The sequence below is a fragment of the Ambystoma mexicanum genome, chromosome 6q (assembly GCF_040938575.1).
Source record: "Ambystoma mexicanum isolate Mex_15411 chromosome 6q, UKY_AmexF1_1, whole genome shotgun sequence".
NCBI lineage: Eukaryota > Metazoa > Chordata > Amphibia > Caudata > Ambystomatidae > Ambystoma > Ambystoma mexicanum.
In genome coordinates this window covers 1,160,706,573-1,160,727,429 of record NC_090937.1, presented here as the reverse complement: position 1 = coordinate 1,160,727,429, position 20,857 = coordinate 1,160,706,573, and the positions used below count along the sequence as shown (strand labels likewise).

General features: G+C 44.8%; 1 protein-coding gene across 11 annotated transcripts in view; it reads right to left on the bottom strand.

Moving 5' to 3' along the window:
- APBB2 (amyloid beta precursor protein binding family B member 2) overlaps nt 1–20,857 on the bottom strand; it is a 1,500,548-nt gene that overhangs the window by 225,529 nt on the left and 1,254,162 nt on the right. Inside the window, exon 1 of one of the 11 annotated variants that reach the window (XM_069631761.1) lies at nt 19,238–19,364. The exons of the other annotated variants lie outside the window; for them this stretch is intronic. The gene's annotated coding sequence lies outside the window, so the exon portion shown is untranslated. Of the gene's footprint in view, nt 1–19,237; nt 19,365–20,857 lie in introns of those variants that run through there. 11 annotated transcript variants of the gene reach the window in all.

Sequence of the window (20,857 nt, the reverse complement as noted above, 5' to 3'; positions counted from 1 at the left end):
GTCGGACCGTAATCTGCTACCCTTACAGTCCTCTTTCCCTCCGCATGTCGTGCCGCATCAAAATGACGAAGCCACTTCATCTGCCATAACTCAACGCTAGTCTATCATATGGGAACCCTCGACCCAGCACTCCCCGGTGGATAGGGGCTGCTGTGGTGTCGAATAGCTATCGGACGACCAGCGAAGGTTGTTCACTTTCAGCTTACTGCTTCCCCGACACGACACTTACAAGTGCTGTGGGCTGTTAATCAACCTCCTCACTAATGGATGGAGCACTCCCAATCACTGCGGGCAGCTGACCCCATTTATAGTGATCCATTAAACCTCCTCCCAAATCCAACCTGGGTGATGGGTTTGCTTACTTGGACCTTGGGGGCGGTGTCATCTGTTTTCTTCTGGTCCTGATTCATCCTGCACCCCCCCAGCAGCAGGCGGGTTGAATCATTGGCTTCTTCATCACTTTACTTAGTTTCTCCTCATCTTCCTTTGCACATGTTAAGACATCCTCGTCGCCATTGTTATAATGCTCACCAGGCAGCTTTAAGTTACTTGATAAGTTTACTTCAGTTCTTATGTTACAGTTACAGTTACAGAATTAAGACATAAGCAATAAGGAGATAGAAAGACCAAGAGACCGGCACCCATCACCCAGGGAGGGAGGGCTCAACTGACACAACATAGAACTCTCATCACAGCATTCTCCCACTCATGCATCAACATTCCACAGGCACTCTGGTGACATCATAAATCACATGACAAACCACATCAGACTAACCAAGCACATCACAACACATCTTCCCCCTTACCAAACACACTTGCAACAAAAGTTTCACAACACAAATACTCATCGATCCAACTATGAGACTCATCAATGAAATAGAAAGCATAATGTGTCACGCATTTCAAGAAGGTTTGATCGACGACGATGAAAAACTCTTCGTAACAAATCGTCACCCCATCCTTCCAGTATTCTATCTATTACCCAAGATAGACAAAAACGAAAATAATCCACCTGGCTGACCAATTGTAGCCAGCATAGGATCTGTTCTAGAACCCCTATCCATCTACACAGACTTCTTTCTACGCCCATTCATCAGCAAAATGAAATCCTATATTCAAGACACATCAACCATCAAAAAACTAAACAGCCTTCTGGTCAATGAAGATGATCTTTTGGTCACCCTAGACGTCAAATCACTTATTAAAGTATTCCTCAACGCGAATGCATAGACGTCCTCGCCACCTACCTAGACAAGAGAACCAACATGGAACCACCAACAGCCTTTTTACTTGAATGCATTTGGATCGCATTGACGGAAAATTATTTCATTTTCAAAACATCATTTTATCAACAATGCCACGGCACGTCTATGGGAGCAACTTTCGCACCAGACATAGCGAATCTATTCATAGATAATTTCGAAGCCAATTCCGTTTACGATACCAACAACCCTTACAAAGAACAGATAGGCTTCTGGATCCGATACATAGTTGACGTCCTGATGACATGGAAAGATAACGACACTGAACTATGAGATTTTTTCACCTGGCTCAACAACAAAGATGCCTGCATTAAGTTCAACATCCAATCAGACAAAAAGTCCATCCCTTTTCTAGATTTGACCATCTACAAAATCACCACTAATACCTTGGCTACCACCCTCTACCGCAAACCAACCGCAAAAAATACCCTTTTGGACTTTGTTTTTATCCAGCAGCTCTTAAAGAAAACCTACCCTTTGGCCAATTTCTAAGCCTTAGACGCAACTGCACTACCCGAGAAGACTTTGACACAACCAGCAAAGACCTCTCAGTTAGACTAAAAGAAAGAGGCTACCCCAGCCATATCATTCGTCAAGCACAAAAACGAGAAAAAAACAAAAGCAGAGAATCATGCCTCACCCCTACCGCACGAGAACCCTGTGAGAACAAACTCACCTGCGTGACTACCTTCTCACCTTTGAGCAACCAAATAAGAAAGACCATCCTTAAACATTGGAAAATCCTCCATACCGAAACTTTTGAACCCACAAAACCCCGGTCTGCTTTCAAGAAAAGTAGGAACCTAAAAGATTGGCTAGTCAATACATACACAAAACCCATCAAGCCATCTGAACACACTGTGGAATCTACCTCCTGTCCAAAGCCGCTACAAATGTGGATCATGCTCAGTGTGCTGTCTAACCAAAAACCTTAAATCCATCACTCAAAATGGTAAGACCTGGAACTTCGAATCTTTCACCATCTGTAAAAGCAAATGGACTGTGTACGCGATCCAATGCCCTTGTAAACTCTTGTACATCAGCAAATGCAAAAGAGAAATAAGACAGAGAATATGCGAGCATTGCTCATGTATCAAGAACAACATCCCCAACAAACCAATGGTGTCTCATTTTAAAGAAAAACACCACACCCACAATGACATATTTTGGTTTGTCCTACAAACAGCCAAAAACCCCTTCAAAGGCGGGAATAGAGACCTCTCACTTCGAACAGCAATGGATTTTCCGATTGAACTCAGTCAAACATGGCCTTAATGTAGCAATTGAATGGAATTTATTCTTTAAATAAATTCTCCATGCCAACCCCATCTTTTTTTTCACGCTGCACCATGATTTGTTCATGTACCTAACTATTTTTGCTCCAATGCGCTATCCTTTCACCATCAGGTGTGTATTTTAAGGCACAAGCTCTCCTAGGCATCTGGCCTAGTCACCTTCAACCCAGCACTTTGCGACGATCTCATACAGACACCTGTATTTTCGTTTTTCACTCATTGCTAAATTATGCATCATGTATCATTTATTGTACCAACTGCACAGTTTTCTCATTTCCTGGATTCTCAACACGTTTACAATATATGTAATGTACTTTTCCAAACAACTCATTATCTTGACTGCTGAATTAGGGTGGCCTTTTTTGTCCTCTCCCAGCCAATGTTGACCGCACCTGCAGTAACACACCATATCATATCATGCGCACTCACTACTTTTGCTAGTACCCTTTACTACGCATGCTCCCTCCAAGACAACACGCGATCAGACTGCGCAGCCGCGCTCGTAGTTAGTGTCTACTAACACTACCTGATCGCGCATGCGCTCTCCAGCGCATTTTGCCAATAGATACGTCACCTTCTACCGTACCCAGTCATTGCAGCACAGAGACCGCTCGGAGAAGGATCAAACCATTCATCAGGTAAGAAACTTAGCTAATCGATCTGTACATCAACCCTCACGGCCTACTGATCTTTCCAATTAAATAATTCTCTGACAATTTATTCACCAGACGCACCTTCCGTGTTTTTCCCCGTTCCATTTGACTTTGCTGCATGGAACCTTCTCTCGAACTTGCAGCCACGATATGCTTGAGATATCACTGCCACCACGTGAACTAGGCACAAATAGGAGTGCGATATGAGGTTAAACCTCTTCAAATAGATATTTCGACCCCAACACATTACCAGCCGCCACCGTGGTAATGTCACACACGTCTCGTTTTCAATAAACAGCATTTTCTTGCAACTATATGCCACCACGTCACCTAGAACACAATAATGCAGCTAACAAATTAAACATGTCTATGCAAACTGGTCCCTCCCGTTGATTCACCACTACACAAGGCACCCGGACAGCTTCCATCACCTTGCCACTAGCCAATCCGCCCGGTCAGTATTTCATTAGTCACTGCCCTATTTCAAGACCACTAAGATTGATCCTTCTCCACCTTATTTCCTAACAGCGATCATGGCTATTTTCCTTACCTGATCCAGACCTCTCTCTCACGGCATACCCTGCCAGTGAAAAGCTCCAGCAGCGTTGCTGGTCCACATACCTGAAATTTAAGGTATGTCCACTTTTGACGATCTCTCAGTCCATTATGATTTATCATAAACACCACGGCAACTAACTGCCACTTTTTCTCTGTAGAAATCTACCTACAGACGGCCGCACCATTTAAGGTGCCCTTTGACAACTTGTTCGTGCTCAACCTAAAACCAAGAATAGGTATGTCTCCATTATGCAGTTTCTATACAGTACTTAGTCTGTATGGTCATTTCCATCTTCTGATACCTCTCCCACTTTCTTATGCGTCACTTGTTTCTTTAGGCGCCCACCAGCCCTAAAATATGTCCTGATGACAGTTCGGACCCTTCATCTGTGAACATCCTCCACCCAGTGAAGGCAGACTTTTCCCCGAACTAAAAACACCTGCATATTATATGTGTCGACTGTAGTATCATACTACCAAATTTTATGGCAATATTTGGAACAAATACAATACACGTATGCTACTAACCCTCACCTAATCAAACTGTGATGCCTACAACAGTTTTTTATATATTTTCTATATGTTTCTCCATTATAAGCCGAATAAGGCTCATATGCGACAGTTCTAATTTGTTTTTCTTGTGTTCTACTCTTTACAAATTTGTTTTTTACACATGTGTCTGAATTCTATGAATACATTTTTTTTTTCAAAAATCCTGCTTTAATAAACTTTGTGACCCACACTAGCTAGTCCTTAAACACTAGCTTGATGCATATCTAGACCTACCTACCTTATACGGTTGACCTAGGGTAGCTGTTGACCCTACTTCTCTTTCATATGCCAATATGCCGTTTTGAGTCAAGCCCCCCGTTAACAAAAAAAAGAAGGCCCCCCTCGGCCTCCTTTCTACCGTACCAATAGCTTGGCAAACTTGGTGACAAACAGCAGAAACGACACAGCTTTAGTTTATCCAAGCTCTATGCAAAAGACACAAATCACCACTTTACAGCTATGACATGAAGGGCTGGTCCCCGACAGATGAAGAACTTGGCAGAACCACCACCAGAACCCTAATTATGACTCTTCCCCTCGCCTTTTCTCAGTCTAAAATACATGGAGATGTGTTAGTTACCCCAACATATTCAGAGGTGATGGTCACAGTGGAAGGTCAGTGAAAGGAAAATGGGAGACTACGGGAGGAAGTGGCCAACTGGTAGGCATCAGAGGTGGAAAACCTCAACAGGTTTTTCTCTCCCAAACTACCCCCTCAAGACCTGGACCATTCTGTAAAGTTAGATCCCCTATAACTATCCATTTACCAGCCACCATAAACATTGTTCCGGCCAAGTCCAAAATCCTAAGAACGAGTATGGCTGACGCCTAAATACCATGGAAGAGACCATCTTAAGAAGATATATATAACAGGAAGGACCCCACATGAAGCTGTATGTTGAAGAGGGACCTAGACGCTACAGCTGCAACCTTTTATCCACATTCTAGATCGTCTATGAGGGCAGATGCTGTAGTTTGATCTAAATCAGAAATGCCAGAAATTGGAGACTTGAAAATAAGGGCCCAAGTCCAGGACAAAAGAAAGGTCCTTATTCCTAAAACAACAAGACATGAGCCCCGAAATAAAACTTCAGCATGCCCAAATACAAAAGTTGAGCCTGGTTTCATTGTGTGGCCGATATTTAGAAACTTATGAGCGCATATATATATATATATGCCAGAATGGAATTTCCTAACATACTATCATCGTAGGGTGTGTAACAATAGCTTGCCCAGATCACTTCAGTGTAATGCTGAACTGAGGAGAGAAGCTCCGACTCCTTCCAGTCTTAAACTCATTCTGTATTAAATTAGATTAAAAACCTTAGCAGTTAGATCTCTATGCGACTGGGAAGCCTTGACAATCAAAGAACCCCATGAGGGATTTTAATCTGAAATGACACATTCTTTTGTAGATCTGTTTATTGCTTCCCACCTTGGTTATTTATTCTTCTTACTTGTTATGGCTTGTGTGTAACATGCATTTGTTGATAGATGCACCAAAGCCGCAGTGGCTTCAATAAGAACTTAAATGCACGCTCTACATTTGTATAGACATAAACAAATACTTGTTTTAACTTATATTTGCACCGACGCAATGAGTGCAAAAATATGTTGTCCATACTAGAACTGCCATCGCCTGTGGTAATCTAACTTTGTGACAAAAAGGTCAAACATTTAGCAATTAAGAACGCTGCTGAGGTTCATGTTGAACCCCGAGAGCAGCCAGTCAATTCGCCAACTGGAGCGCTGGAGACAAAATGGCGACACACAAACACTGGTGTAATGGGGGCCCTTGAGGTGCGGGGGGCCCTGCCACCACACGTCCTGTGAGGGGGCCCCTTGGACTTTAAAAAAATACATTTATTTTTTTTTCTTTTTGTGGACACTCTGCCTTCATAAAGAAATAATGTATGTTACATCTAACAGAAAAAAATGTCTTCATGAAGGCAGAGTGACTACAATACTATTTCTTTTTGAAGACCAAGGGCTCACCCCATCCATGACATGGAAGCCTCTAGGCTGGAGGACTCCATGTCATGGGGTGGGGGAGATCACTATGACTTCAAAAAGAAATTGTTTCTTTTTTTAAGTCACTCCGCCTTCATAAAGTAATTATTCCCATTATGGTTCGGTCCTTGACGGAAATAATTTATGAAGTCGGAGTGACTTCAAAAAGAAACCATTTCTTTTTGAAGTAATAGGGCTCCCCTCAACCCCATGTCGTGTGCGTATGTGAGTGTACAGTGAAAGGGTGCATAATTAAATGTATGGGTGGCTGGCTGGGTGTGTGTGTGTGTGTGTGTGTGTGTGTGTGTGTGTGGAGTGTATGGTGAAAGGGTGTACACTTAATGTTTGTGCGATAAATCGTAATGGTCATTGATGTCCAGGCTAAGCAGGTATGATATGTGGTATTAGTGGCAAGAGAGGCATTTTGGTGCAGCCAGTCTAGTCATTTCTTAGTTTGGCTTGACATTGTTTAACTGGGCATCTCTAATAAAGCATTCCTGCGAAGTTTAATTACCTGGCTAGACTGGCATTTGGTGCTGCCAGTCTAGCTGTTTCTTACTTGCGGCATTGTATATTTTCCTGGACATCTGTGATAAAATAACCATGATCAGTGTTATTGCTTTGACTGGCATTTTGGTGAAACCAGTCTAGGTATGTCTAAATGTGGCCTGTCATGCTTTACTGTAATATGCTGTTACGTTTCCAGACTGGTCTAAATTGTGCAGCCAGTTGGACAGGTTTTCATTATGGCATGGCATGTTTAACAGCAAAGCATTATATTAATTAAAGCATTAATGTTCCTGTGCACTGTCTGTGACTTGCATGAATTGGACTTTTGGATTGGTTTTACCCTACAAAAGCAATTACAAACGCTGTGGTCTTTTAGCCAATTTTTCTGTACATCATCTCCTAGTGCAGTGTGTGGCGTACCCCTGCAGCAGCACTTTCGTGCGTATTAAGCAAGCGTGACAATATAGGCCGGCCCAGAGTGTGGTGCGACCCGTGATTTGTTGCTGAGTTGGTAGGTGCCCTCTGCATGGATTGCAGGGGGCCCCCACATTTTGTGTTACACCACTGCACAAAGGATGTGACCAACTACAGAGGTATCTGCAAAACCACCTTTGCCATTCATCTGTGCCCATGTGCATTAGAAGATGGGGTTTAACAGCACGGGGCCTCATGCGGGCCTGCGATACCCAATTGCTTTTAACCTGGCCAGCCGAAGACTGATGCACCTCCAGCCCCCGCAATGAATATATATTACAAGACGCACATAACTAAGTTTGCACCAACAGGGAAAGTAATTTATTTTCTATTAACCCCGGGGCCAGGGGTCCAATTTACTGGATTGTGTGAATGTCCTTTCCCTCCCTAAGGTTGCACGCTGAGCTGGAGATTATTCATTTCACACATCATTTTGAAAACGCATTTATCTTTTGGTTCTATGGCAACTGTAACAAGTGATCAGATTAGGGTCTTAAAAAGCCCCTTGCACAGCAAAATGAAGAGTAATATTTGCACTAGGCTCAGGCAGGACAACTGTTCGCCTGTATATTTCTATTGCTATTTAGTACACATGGTTTTTAGGTCGATTTCAAGCCTGTTTATAAAAAAAAATGCGAACGCTGCACTGCTGGGGCGCTGGAAAAACTACACGAATTTTACATTTCCGGTATATTCATTGCAATGAAATCTCCTGAAATCAAATGCATTGGTTGTCATTGCAAAAAATAATAATATATTCGCAACATTAGGAAACATAAAAAATGCATTACATTAACGGTGTTCTGCCAACATATTGCCTTTCATTAAAGCAGGCATGCATGTAGAATGCAATCTGGGTGAACAGGATCATTTCTTTTTCATAAAATTGCTGTTTAAGCTAATTTGTGAACATGGAAATGATACCCCCGCCCTAAGAAATGGGCTAAGACTTCACATAAAATGTCCACTCTCGTTCTGGACACTGTACAATTATCTAGTCACAACATGCGTATCATATTCAGACCAAAGAGTTATACAAATGGACGCCAAATGTATTGTATTTGCTAACATATACGCTCATTCCCATATCTAAACGGAACATGTTGATAAACTGCACCCTGGACCCCTCCCCCACAGCCATGATAACAATTAACAACTGCTCAAAGGTGACAAATTAAGCAGGAATTTTCCGCCGATAAAAATCACGCCTAGTGCCGCGTAGAGCTGCTGGAGGGCAGCGTCCGCTCGGCGGGAAGCAAACGCCGTGTGCATTCAGCAGAAGTTCACCTGCACAGAGTGCCCCAGCCGCTGCAGCCACCCACACAGGATACACATTCATCAAACACACGGACGCGCGGGCTGCTCGCGCAAATATAATTCGGCATTGAAAATTCAACATGAAAGCGCAGCAGAAAACGAGACGGGCGGGAACGAGGCGTGCCTCCGCCGCACCTGAACTGTCCAAGCTATATTACCCGGGCAAGTAACGGGCAACAAGGTGACATGGGGAAATTAAAATCAAGGCCACGCCAGTGTTAGAAAGCCAGCTCTTTGTAATGTACTATTCGTGAAGGTTTCCATTCGTGTAAATAACACGAGGTAACGCACCAAATAAGAAGACATGAACGTTCTCCAATCTCGGTACAATTTACCACAGCGAAGAGTTAACGACACGAACCTGCGTGGCGAAGCGGGCGCGGAACCGCAGCGGGCATTTCGGAAGTGGCCGGGAAGCAGCAGGGCTATATTCCAATGTGAGCTGGCGGGCTCCGCTACAGACTCCGCGCGGCCCCCACTGGAGGAGGAGGAGGAGAGGGGGAGGTGGGCTGGGGGAGGAGCGGAGGGACAGGAGAAGCCCCTCCGCCAGCTGCACCGGGAAGCAGCCGCGCGGCGCTCTGCCACATGCTCCCAGCCGCCCCTGGCACACGACGCTTTCTTGCTGAAGGTTACGCGCCAGCCCGGGATTCCTGGAGAACGAGGCTGCCCTCCACTGGCAGCGCCGTGCTCACGTGCCCCTGGCAGCCCGGTGCCACTGCACAGGCTGACTCCCGCACGGACGGACCAAGACACTGCAAAAGAGTGCAAGTCACCTACTCCACGCTCTAGAGGGGGCCGGGGGGGGGGGGGGGGTCTACACCTGCCCACTTTTCTTTAACTCCCTTGCCCACGTGAACTTTTCACTTGCAGCAAATGGGACTTGAATGCCAGGCACGTCAGAGGGCAGAGCGCTCAGTGCCCGGCACGGCCCCCTCCCTCCTGGGAGTCTGCACATCAGATGATATAAAGTGCTCCTGAGCCGGCCACGTAGTACGGCGACCTGCGCTGAATACTCCCCGGGCCGGCGGCTCAGTCTCTCTTTTTTTTATAGCAAGTTGTCCCAAATTGTCTGGCTTCCGTCACTGCTCATGCACGGAGCTGTGCCGTCTCTGCACTGATTGCCTGCTGCTATGATGGAGGGCATCCACCTGCCCGAGCAGTGCCTCACTCCGCCGCACCCGCGGTGGCCTCCTTAATCTGCTACGTTCTGTTCCGCACTGGCACATCTCTGCACGCCAAGGCTGCCTAGACACTCGCCTAGTAATTAATCTATTTCTTTCGCTAAAACGTGTTGGTACTGAAAGCTTTACAATAATGCAAAATTTCATTATAATTATATCAAATGCATCACTATAAGCAGTGCAGGAAATGGACAAAATGTAATACCTCCCCCCTCACATTGGCGAGTAGGGGAGCGGGTAGCAGGGGGGGGATTGTCAGCTGTTTCGGCAGTAAAGAGAGGCGGAGATAGTTATCGAATAATGTGGTGCCCTGAATATAGGATGCTGGCTGCTTTGCATAAAAACAAAGTGATTTTGAAAATATAAGAATGATCACCAATTTATCAAACATATCTGTATAGAGGAGGTGCCAAACACGATTCACACTCCAACCACCCATTTTGAAGTACCAGGAATGTTCACGCCGAAATATGTGATGTATGATGAGCAAATAAACCAGCAGAGAGCCACAGTTGAGCTCCGTCCAGTACCTATCAGTAGAACAGCACCTGTTGACGTACCGACACCTAAGAAAACATGGACAGTAAGTTATCTATTGAGAAAACCAAACCGACATATGAGACAGAATGACGATTGTCAGAATACAATACCTGAAGAAGCCAAGAAAATACTGAAGGAGGACGAATGGTGACGTCATAAGAATTCGGACTGACTCACGTATAGAAGATATGATGACTTGAGAATGATGAAAAGAGACGAAACACAATGGATAAGTGACATCCTGAGCCTAAAGTGAAATACTCAATGTCAAAGATGTCAGGAAATCCACATTCGCGATGAAGATATTCAGTTAGTTTGCACTACGAACCACAAGAAGCAAAGAAATCGTGAAGCTTGCTTATGCTTAGTAGTAAGATAGATTGCGGCAAGCGCCACCTATACATATCTACCTCAAAATGAGCATTTTATATATGTATAATTCCACTATGCACAAGAGTAGAATCAACCAAAGGTTACTAAAGGTCTCAAGAGGAGAGCTCCACAGCTAACAAATCGAGAATTAAAGACAGAAGAGAAACTCAGACAGAGGCAAATCGTGCCAGGAAGCCAAGGTCGTATCGGCTAAAATAGACCAACAGTGGATACAATTTATGAAAGAACAGAGTATCCTGTTCAGAAAGGTCAAGATAAGCCACAGAAGGCAGGTGGCTGGCAAAATGAAATCAAATGCACTAATCGCATGAAGAATAAGGCTATTTCATGCTGTCGGAATCACGTGACCAGCCAAGCGAGAAGGGATGAAACTTTCACACCCATGCATGGCCTTGTGCCAGGCGCAGATATTGTAGCTTTTCCAGAACAAGAAGCAGTCTCGAGGCCAACCACTAAGAAATAAATGACACATGAACACTAAGGTGATGATTGAGTGTAGCAATAATTGGAGGGAAACTGGGGGTGCAGACAAACTCCCTGCACCTGGCCAGCTATTCTGCACGCTGGTAGGCAACTGGAAAAGTATGAGTGGGGTTGTTGCCAACCCAGTCATAGTGGACCAAGTAATCTAGGGTCCTATAGTTAGTAGAACCAATGAGATGTCATACTTTTAGTGATGTTTACAGTAGCCATTTTGAAGGAAGGGCTTAGATGCCCCACCTGACAGTGTTTGTCCAATCCCCTCACTCTGTTACCATATACAGATATAGCACCTATATTAAAGTTACCTTCTTAGAACCAATAGAATTGCAGGACAGATTTTAAGCGTTACACGTCAGTGATGACGAGTTTTTCGTATAAATTATGTGTTTTTTCTGAAATAATTTGGAGTTGAAGCGAGAAGGAAGATCGTGCTAATGCTGATATTCATGAACTCCCCGTTTTTTTGTACTTGTCATTAAACTGACTCCCTTTGCCAAACCATTGATTTGTCCTTATTGATTTGATGCAAGAGTATTAATCTGCATCCCCATCCATCTCACGGGTGCTGCTGCCTCATCTTAAAGTGCTATTGGGCAACGCCCAGCTCTATGGGCCGGTTGGGCTCCTAGTGCACATCTGTGATAGTAATTCAAATGTGAATTCCTTCTGAGCATGCAATGCACAACGGGTATGGTGGTCATGTCATCTGTTGGAATAGTCACCCTGACAGTAAAATGTGTGCAAAGCATGAGACATATATACAGCTTTGGGCCCTTTCAGTGTTAGTTTGGGCTGTGCTGGTGATCAAAGGGTGACTTTCAGATGCATTTTGTAAGGTTGTTGCATATGTCATCTTAATTCACTTTTATACTGCGCCCATCACTACCGTAGTGGTGTAAAGCACCAAAACCTCTGTGTGCAAGAACCCCTGGGTGTAAGACAGACTGTGGTGTGGGATGAGAAGAAAATGGCAGGGAATTGGTACAGCAGGAGAAAGTCAGAGAAGACAAAGGTGTCAAACGAAAGGGTAAGATATCAGCTTTCACTGCACACGTTGAGGGCCTTATTTACACCAATGTTTTCAATGGGATTTTTCCATGTTAAAACATTTTTGTAAATCAGGCCCCGAGACTCCAAATGCAATGAGGGCGCAGAGAGTTTCTTCAATGGGGTGGGGGAGGGTTTGGGTTTCGGGTGTACACGAAACAGTGCTCAAACAATACAATTTTTTCCAGAGCACAGCTCTGCCTTGTTTCCGGTCCAATTCATTCCCCGAGTATAAGCATAGAATTTGGCCACATTCACTCACTGGAGCTGGCTCGCAGTGCCAGGTGGTTGAAACTGGCAAGCCGAGGGCAGTGAGGTCCAATAAATAGGGCAACGGTGCCATGTCTAGCCGGTCCAATCTGTCATCAGGCGAATATCACCATTAGCGGCCTGCACCACGTCTGGGGTGCTAATGGTCCTTTTTTGTGGTACAGGAAGTACGAAAGCTCTGTTATTTACAGGCACTGCAGTGGGATGATTTGGGGACATGGCCTAGTAATTCATGGGGAATTTAATCCCAGACTGTATACACAGTGCCTCATGGCCGATTAATCTATATCCCTCTCTCTTTGAGGTGCTGAGTGGCACATAGCGAGCTAAGGGACCACTCTCACAAAATGTCACATTCAGATTATTTTAGGTTTCAAATTGACTCTTAACAAGTCATTTGCCTCTGTTCCTTTGTCTGATCATTTGTTGGAACATTTCAGTTTTTCAATAGCTCTGAAGGATTCCTTTTCCAGCCCAGAACTCGGTACCCCCAAACCATAATTTGTTATTTTACAGCTGTTAAGCCTCATCTCCTAACTTGTTCATATGCGTGCCTTCATGAGCTGGGGATCACCAAGTCCCTTACAAAATACTAACTCTACTAAGCCAGAAATGGGAATCCAGCCTTGACACAATCTGACAAAAAACAAGGAACTTGCTAATAAAGCATAGTACTAAGCGTGGGTTTTGTTCTTTCCTCCTGCCAGGGACTTCCAATCTGGAGAGTTTTGTAGAGAAGGAGCCAAGTACCCCCACCTCATCCACTTAGTCCATATTGGCTAGATGTTGAAGACAGAGTGTGAGACATGTGTGGTACCACTAAGAATACTGATACCAAAGAGAATCCTGGAAGCAAGGTTCCCATTGAGAAAACCATACTTGCATACGAGAAAGAATGATGGCCATTTGAACGAAATCCCGGAAGAAGCAGAGCAAGTGATGGGCCAAGACAAATGGTGACGTCATACAGAGTTGAGATGACGTACATAGAAGAGATGCAGAGGCAAGAGAATTCAGATATTCTATAAGGCATAAAGAAAGTATCAAGGTTAAGTGACATCTTGCGACCAAGGTGAAGAAGCTTATGCCACAGAACTGATGAAGATCTCAAGCCAGTTTACACGCGTACAGATGCAGAGAAACACAAGCATACCAAGTATTCTTGAGACTAGCTTTATAGTGAATAGATTTCGGCATGCGCCAACATATACATATATGCATAAGTGCATAAAGATTGGATGTTTCCACTACAAACTATAGCAGAGCTGGGCTAGAAAAGTAAGGCCTGTTTTCCAGTGTTTCGCAGTAAGAAAGCAAATGAATTACCAAGTGAATCTCTGAAAGGCAAAGCTGGATGAGCCATGAAGCCAAGAAGCCAAGAAGCCAAGGTCTCATCAGGATGGAGTGAGCAGACATTGGATACAAATTGTGTGAAAAAAAAAAAACTGTTCAGAAGGCATGAAACAAACAAGACGTCAGAGGTCTCTTAGAAAATAGTATTTTTAATACACGAGAGGCTCGATTTTGTGGTCTTCAGTCACGTGGAAGGATGAAGTTGGACGAACAAGATGGTCACGCCTACGCATGAGGGCAGAGTGTGCCATCACTCCCTGAATTCTCCAGAGCTAAGAACACTCTCAAGGACAAGTTCAAAGTCCTAATTGTCAGCAGACCACTGAGGTGATGATAGATGCATATGCTAAATGGTGGGAATCTATGGTCAATACAAGCTCACCAGCACCTGGGAGCCCGGCCTGCGTGCTGCTATCACAGAAGGAAAAGTACTGACAAAGGTTAGAGTGCCAACCAATTGTAGGGGACCACGTAATTAAGGGTCCTATAGTTTGTGTAGCCAATGGGACATCATGTATTTAGTGACATTCATAGTGACCTGTTTAAGGGGAGGACTTAGTTGCCCCACATGATGTTAAGAAATCAATTTCTTTCTTTCACTGCTCCATACTAGTATAGAATTGTATACTAAGATATTCACTTACCCCCTATCACTTTCTTAAATAAGTTTTGTAGTTTGCCACATAGGATGACTTTAGTAAATACGTATGTTGACGTCACCTATAACGATTTTTTTGCTATAAAAGAATGCTTTTTTATAAGATGCATTGAGAAAATTTGCGCTGAGACGTCCGTTGTACTCCCTGTTTTAGATAACTGATATTAAAACAGTTATCCTTTTTGCTAACTACCTGAGTCATTTAGTTTATTCCTGTATGAATAAAGTCTGCATCCCCATCCATCTCCAGGATATTGCTAATCATCTTAAAGGGCTGGAGGTCACCCAGTTCAGCTTGTTTTACCCTTAGCTCTCAACACTTGGCTTGGCCTCCAAACCAGTCTAGAAACACCAGTGTCATTTTTTAGAGCAACTTTAGATTTGAGCCTCTGGTAAAAGCAGTAGTAAAATTGGCCTATTTCCATATCTTATGCTCTCTCTAAAAGCTGTAACTTTCCCCCTAAAATGTTCCAATACTTTTGATCCAGGCTGCAGTTCTTGCTATTGCGTGATACTTTACTACAGCAATAACAACCGACCCAGCGGGCTGGATTGGGTGGTAATGGCCTGGGGCCCATGGTATAGGCCCAAGAACGTAGTGAGGGCCTTAACTATGGGCTCCAGCACCGTTACCACCCAATCCAGCCTGTCAGACAGGATGTTATTGCTATTAACACCCCAGGTTGTAAATCTGGAAACCTGGGGATGCTAAGAGCAATATATTTGATGCCTTGTGGCGTCCTATTCATTGATAAAAAAATACTTAAAATGGCCGCTATGCATCTGGAAGGCAGGGCTCCATACAAGCCCCTCTTTCATTTTCATGGCAGCCAGAGGGACACAGAGCGGTGGAACTAATCAGGTAACTGGGGGTGGAAAGATAAATTGAAGGCAAAGGGAGGGGTGGGTGAGATGGGGTACGATGGTGGGGCGGGGAAAGCAGCCATCAGGCTACACGGAACGCAGCCCGAGATTGTGGGATTCAACCCACGATTTGAGCAACCAGATTTGTTGCACCTCTCACCCCAGGTGCAACAGTATATTGAAATCTTTCAAGAAAAATCTTTGTCCATCCATTAGGCGTCCAAAATAGAGGCACTAGAATCGCCTTTGGCTTAAAGAATATGATCATCTACCAAGTGCCCCCAAGTGGCTTGCTAATGCAGTCAATTTATGGATCTGCTTTGGAAAATGTTTAATGTTCCCACCCCAGACTATCTAATCGTGTCCATTATCTGCATTGGAATGCTAACCCCAAGATTAAACCTGACATTTTCGGCTGATATTGCCTTGACTGGAAATCTTTACAGGTGGCAGTCATCAAACTATGACATGGCATACCCAGTCACCATTGTTGCAGAAGCAGGCCACATTTAGTTTAGCTGGACTTTGCACTTAGCGTTGAACTTGACCAGGCCCTCTATTTGACTTCTATTGTCATTCAGTGCCTTGATGCTACTTTTAGTGGAGTGGGTCCTGCTTTTAAAATAACAAAACCAATAACAAACAAACTACGCAGGAGAGTGAACCAGGTCTGCCATACTGAATATACAAAGAAAAGAAAAGCCAGGGGGAGGGAGTCATTCCACATGGTGTAGGGAACTGCAAAGCAATCCCGAGAAAAGGCCCAGAGAAGGGAGACATTATTCCCCAGGCATTGTGAAAATACTGAGAGCAAGACACCTGGAGAAGGGAGGCATTCTCCAGGATCCCAATAGTGAAGAAACAACTATGGTTAAAAAGGAATGTTGATGTTTGAAATGGAATTTTACCTTTTGACTTTGAACTGAGAACTTTACTGTGTTTTAACACTTCAACCTGGAACTTTGTTTTGTGCCTTAGAAAGGGATTGAGAGCTGAGGAAGGGAGTCATTCCCTCAGATAAAAATCCAACTAAAGATTAGGAACTGCGATCCATTGTCCACAGACCAGTCATTCTTCTGGACCAAGAAGATCCTCTAATTCATTAGTTTAGTTATGTGGCGTAAACCACCCGTTCCAGAGGCTGGAACGGGTGTTAATGGCCTGGTGGCCCAAGTTAAATGTTAGAGCGAAGCAAGGGCTTTTTTTGAGAGACCCAGGATACCATCCATGTCCCCTGGGCCCCACAGTGCCTAACACAATCAATATGAGTATGTGTGTATGCAAGGCGCTGGGGGGCCCAGGCGAAAGCATGGTATTTTTGACTGGACATATATGATAGACATCCAGTAAATTACCATCCCTGTCTCCTGGGCTCCATAGCGCCTCTGAAGGAGCCGATTTTGGCAGGTGGGTGGGGAGATTGTGCAACAAAGGCATTATTAAAATGCATTTGTTGCAGAACCTTCCTCACCCCCACTTGTCAAAATCAGCTCCACGGACCAACACAAACACACACACATTCACACAGCAAGCACTTTGCTCACCCCGCTCCAGGCTGCTCTGTCCGTTTGTGCGAGAAGGCACAGGAGCTCCCCCTCACAAATATAAACATGCAGTTCCCCAGCCAGCATTTCCAATGAACTATGCAAGGATTGCGAAGCAAAATGGCCCCAGCCTTGCATGGCTCGGTGATCATGTGCGGTTGGGGAACTGTTATCCTTTGACAGTTCAGCCAGCCCAGGAGCACTCCCCTGGATGGAAAAAGCAGCTGAGGGAGTGCTCAGTGTTTCACTGGGATGGCTCCTCGGCTCCTCCACAATGGGTGAGAGGGCCATTGGGTCAACGCCCCCTCACCCATTATGGATGAGCTGCCAGGCTCGGAATGGCCTACAGTGCAATGCCCAAACCAAAAATGCTAGTGTGGGCCAGTGTTGTTGGTCTAAATTAGACACTTTTTTGGCCAATGTGGGCTAGTTTGAGTTACTTCACTATGCAGCTAGTAGTTTTGACCATTATTGCTGAATATATATTCATTAAATATCAAAATGTGCTTACAATTGAACAGAAAACAGCCCTTTGGGTACTATTCAGTCTGTCACTAAAGGAATGAATTGCCATTGAATCTGTGGGACACTTTCATTGGTGCCCGAGTCAGTTTTATGCTCCAGTCCAACCCTGTTGCCCCGCCCCATTTTAAAAAAAGGCGTCCCACAACCCTGTGTGTGGGGGGGGATTGGCGGGGGGGGGGGCACAGTTTCAAGACCTCTGCACTAGACTTTTTTCAGCCTGCTGTTCCGTCTCGGACCATTACTCTTATTGATGGGGGGAGGAGGGGAATACACTGTTAATGGTGGAGTGTTCCATGCAGCAGCAAAGCTGATCACTGCAATGCAAAAGTTTGGCCATGTCGCTCCTGTTTTGGATCAGCTGCACGTGCTTCCTTCGAAAGTTTGCATTCTTTTTGCAGTCACCCTTGTAATTCATAAGGCTATCTAGCTAACGGCGCCATTGCATTTGGCAGGGGGGCTTCAGGTCTCCGGTGCCCGTGCATTGGAACTGGAAATTCAGAAGCTAGTCAGGAAAAGGCACGTAGGTAGTGCTTTCCTACTACACGCCGATTTTTGGAAATTCTCTTCCTGTGGCTCTTGGCTTAGATTCGCTCCTCTGCCTGTCATTTAGGAAGCAGTTGTGAAAGTGAAATCTTTTTAGCATGAGAGGTCCTCATGCTTTTTTATTCTGGTTTGTCTTTTTGTATTTGTACCGTTGTATTACTATATTGCATTCTATTACTGTTTTAATGTGCTGGGTGTAAAGCTGAGTGGCAAACGCACTTGTCTCGGAAAAAAGACAATCCAGTGCCACACGGGTTCGATACGCAATCTGGTGCCCCATGTGTTCAATACCCAGTCCCGCGCTTAGAGGCTGGACTCCAGCATGAAGCGCAATCTAAAAAGCAATTCCACATGTTTTTATTGCTTGAAATATGGTGCGCCATTGCGCAGCACGTTTGGGTTAGGTTAATACCTATACACCTGCTTAATTACAAAAAATTAATTAAATAAAAATAGTAACACGTTAACTTGAAACAAATGCAGCATTTTCAAATGGTATAAATGCTCAGTATTTGAGTGAATAATTGGTACTCATACTGGAGAAGCGCGCTTTACTACTGAAACCAAGCTGTCAGTTGCATATATGTTTGCTTGTATATGGGGGTGAAACACGTTTCAGAGGCAGTCAAACAACATGCCTTACAAGTTCAGCATTTACTTGAGGCTTGGACGAGAAACCATTGCTGATCCTCTGGGTGGGTAGACTGGATGGGCATGGCGGTGAGGTCATGATCTGCTAGGCTCAGTCTATAAGGCCTAACTCCCGGCTCTGCTCTCAGTTTTTCAAAATGCACCTTCTGTTTCCATCGGGCAGAGCCCTGAAAAGAACAGAAGCTGCTCCCTGGACGCTCTGCAGCAACTCAAGGGAATGGAAAGTGGAGAACATGCTGAACACATCAATAAACCGTCTGGGATCCACGCGCTTGTCTAGACACTCGACCGGGGACAATATGAAGGGAAGGAAAAAGAGTTCACTGCGGAAATGAGGAGCAATATATCTGAGAGGTGAAGTAGATCTTTTCATCTTTGCGAATGTAACTCTTGGAAGATGAAGAGAGAACCAGTCAATTACAGCGGTTCTGCCAGGAACCAGTGCATGGGGAGAAAAGCAATGCACGGATAAGGTCACAAATCAAACCAAACGTTTTTGAAAAAACAATGTCTTTAGACAACTTTGTTCTGGAACGAGCATCACTGGTCCTTACCTCAATCCTTGTGATATCACATTGGCTGGAGGAAATATGATACAAGCTAAAGACTAGCGACTGGTTGTCCTGCATACTTCAGAAGGTGGAGACAGCAGCCACCACTGTGGGCCCGATGCAGAACAGTCCCATTCATGACCTCACCCAGTGTCATGATTGGTTGCTAGGTGTAGCAACTGCAGCGGGTCCTTCTGCTCCCTCAGAGGGAATGCAGTAGCTGTGCTACTAGCAGTCCTCTGTCCGCTGACAGCAGCAGGAGATTCAAACATGACTTTTCTTCACACAATACTTGATCTCATGATTTCTTAATTCCATCGCTAAAAAAAACGTAAGAAAGAGGGCAATGAATCAAGCCTGCCGGTGGATGGTAGTACTCCACGATGGAAGGCAGGCGACTCAAGTTTGGGTTTACTCTCAGAGAGGGCCAGTGGGGCTTGGGCCATCAATACAATGGCACTGAAGATGAAATAACAAACCCTCACTGTAAGAGGGATGGTGCAATGGGCCAGAGTTAGTAAGCCGTAGCTCTTCCCATGAGCTATATCTTCAGTCCATTTTCCTTGTCGCCCCCCTCAAGCCCCCCGGCTTGGGCGGCAGATACCCTCCAGTGAAATAAATTGCCATGAGAGGAAAAAAGCCTTTCCAAACGTTCTCTCAAAACGTAAAGTTTGTGCCCAGCCATTTATGGCTGCAGAAGTGGTAGAATGCCTACTTAAAAGAATATCGGAAAACATCACTACAAAATGGCAGCCTACCCTAGATGCTCACCATGACTTTTAAACTACAAGTCATTCTCGCTGGATCAACTCGACAGGCTAGATAAGCCAAGACCCAAAGGCAGCATCTACGGCCCTAGGGTTAATGCAGCAGGCTGAGTCGATCAACAGATGGATTGTGTTCCAATTCAACAGTCTACAATGGAAACTCAATTTGCAACGGAAATGAAAGGACATCCCCGGATTTGCAGGGGTTGTCCCGTTAGCACGCCACCAGCTGGTACTGTCTAGGTTTTATTAGCTGCAGACAAGGGCATCGCGCGATCAGCTGGATGGAGTCTCGGGCATCTCTGCTTCAGAGGAAGGGCCGCAGGAAGGTTTTTGCGTTTGCTTTTGTTTCCAATGTTCACAGAAGCTTGCAATGCCATGCAATGCAATCAGAAAGAATGGCCGGAAACCAGAGACGACCGCCATGTTTCTCCAGCAACATGGTCAATGATCCACGGCATGCTCTAATCACAGCCGAGCAGCCCACAGATTGGTGCCCGCTGCGGCGTCACTGCACGGCAATAATGGAGAGAAGGGCGAAACAAAGGAAGCCATTCTTCCTTTTATGGAAGAAAGAATTATTGGTACTCGTAGAGCTGCGCGAGCTATACAGATGACAGCAAAAAAACGACACTCTCACCGTTTACTGTGCCAGAGCCCCAAGCGCTGGGCTCTTCAGACGATATATGCTAATAAAGGAGGAATTGTTCCTACTTATGAGGAGAAGAGCTGCATGAATTGGCGTATTCGATTTTCCATATTTCAAGGTTCCCTAGCGGGATATGGATTATCTATGGATTAACTGGCCATGGGGTGCATGTATACGGTGAAGAGGAAGAGTTTACCACTGTAAAAT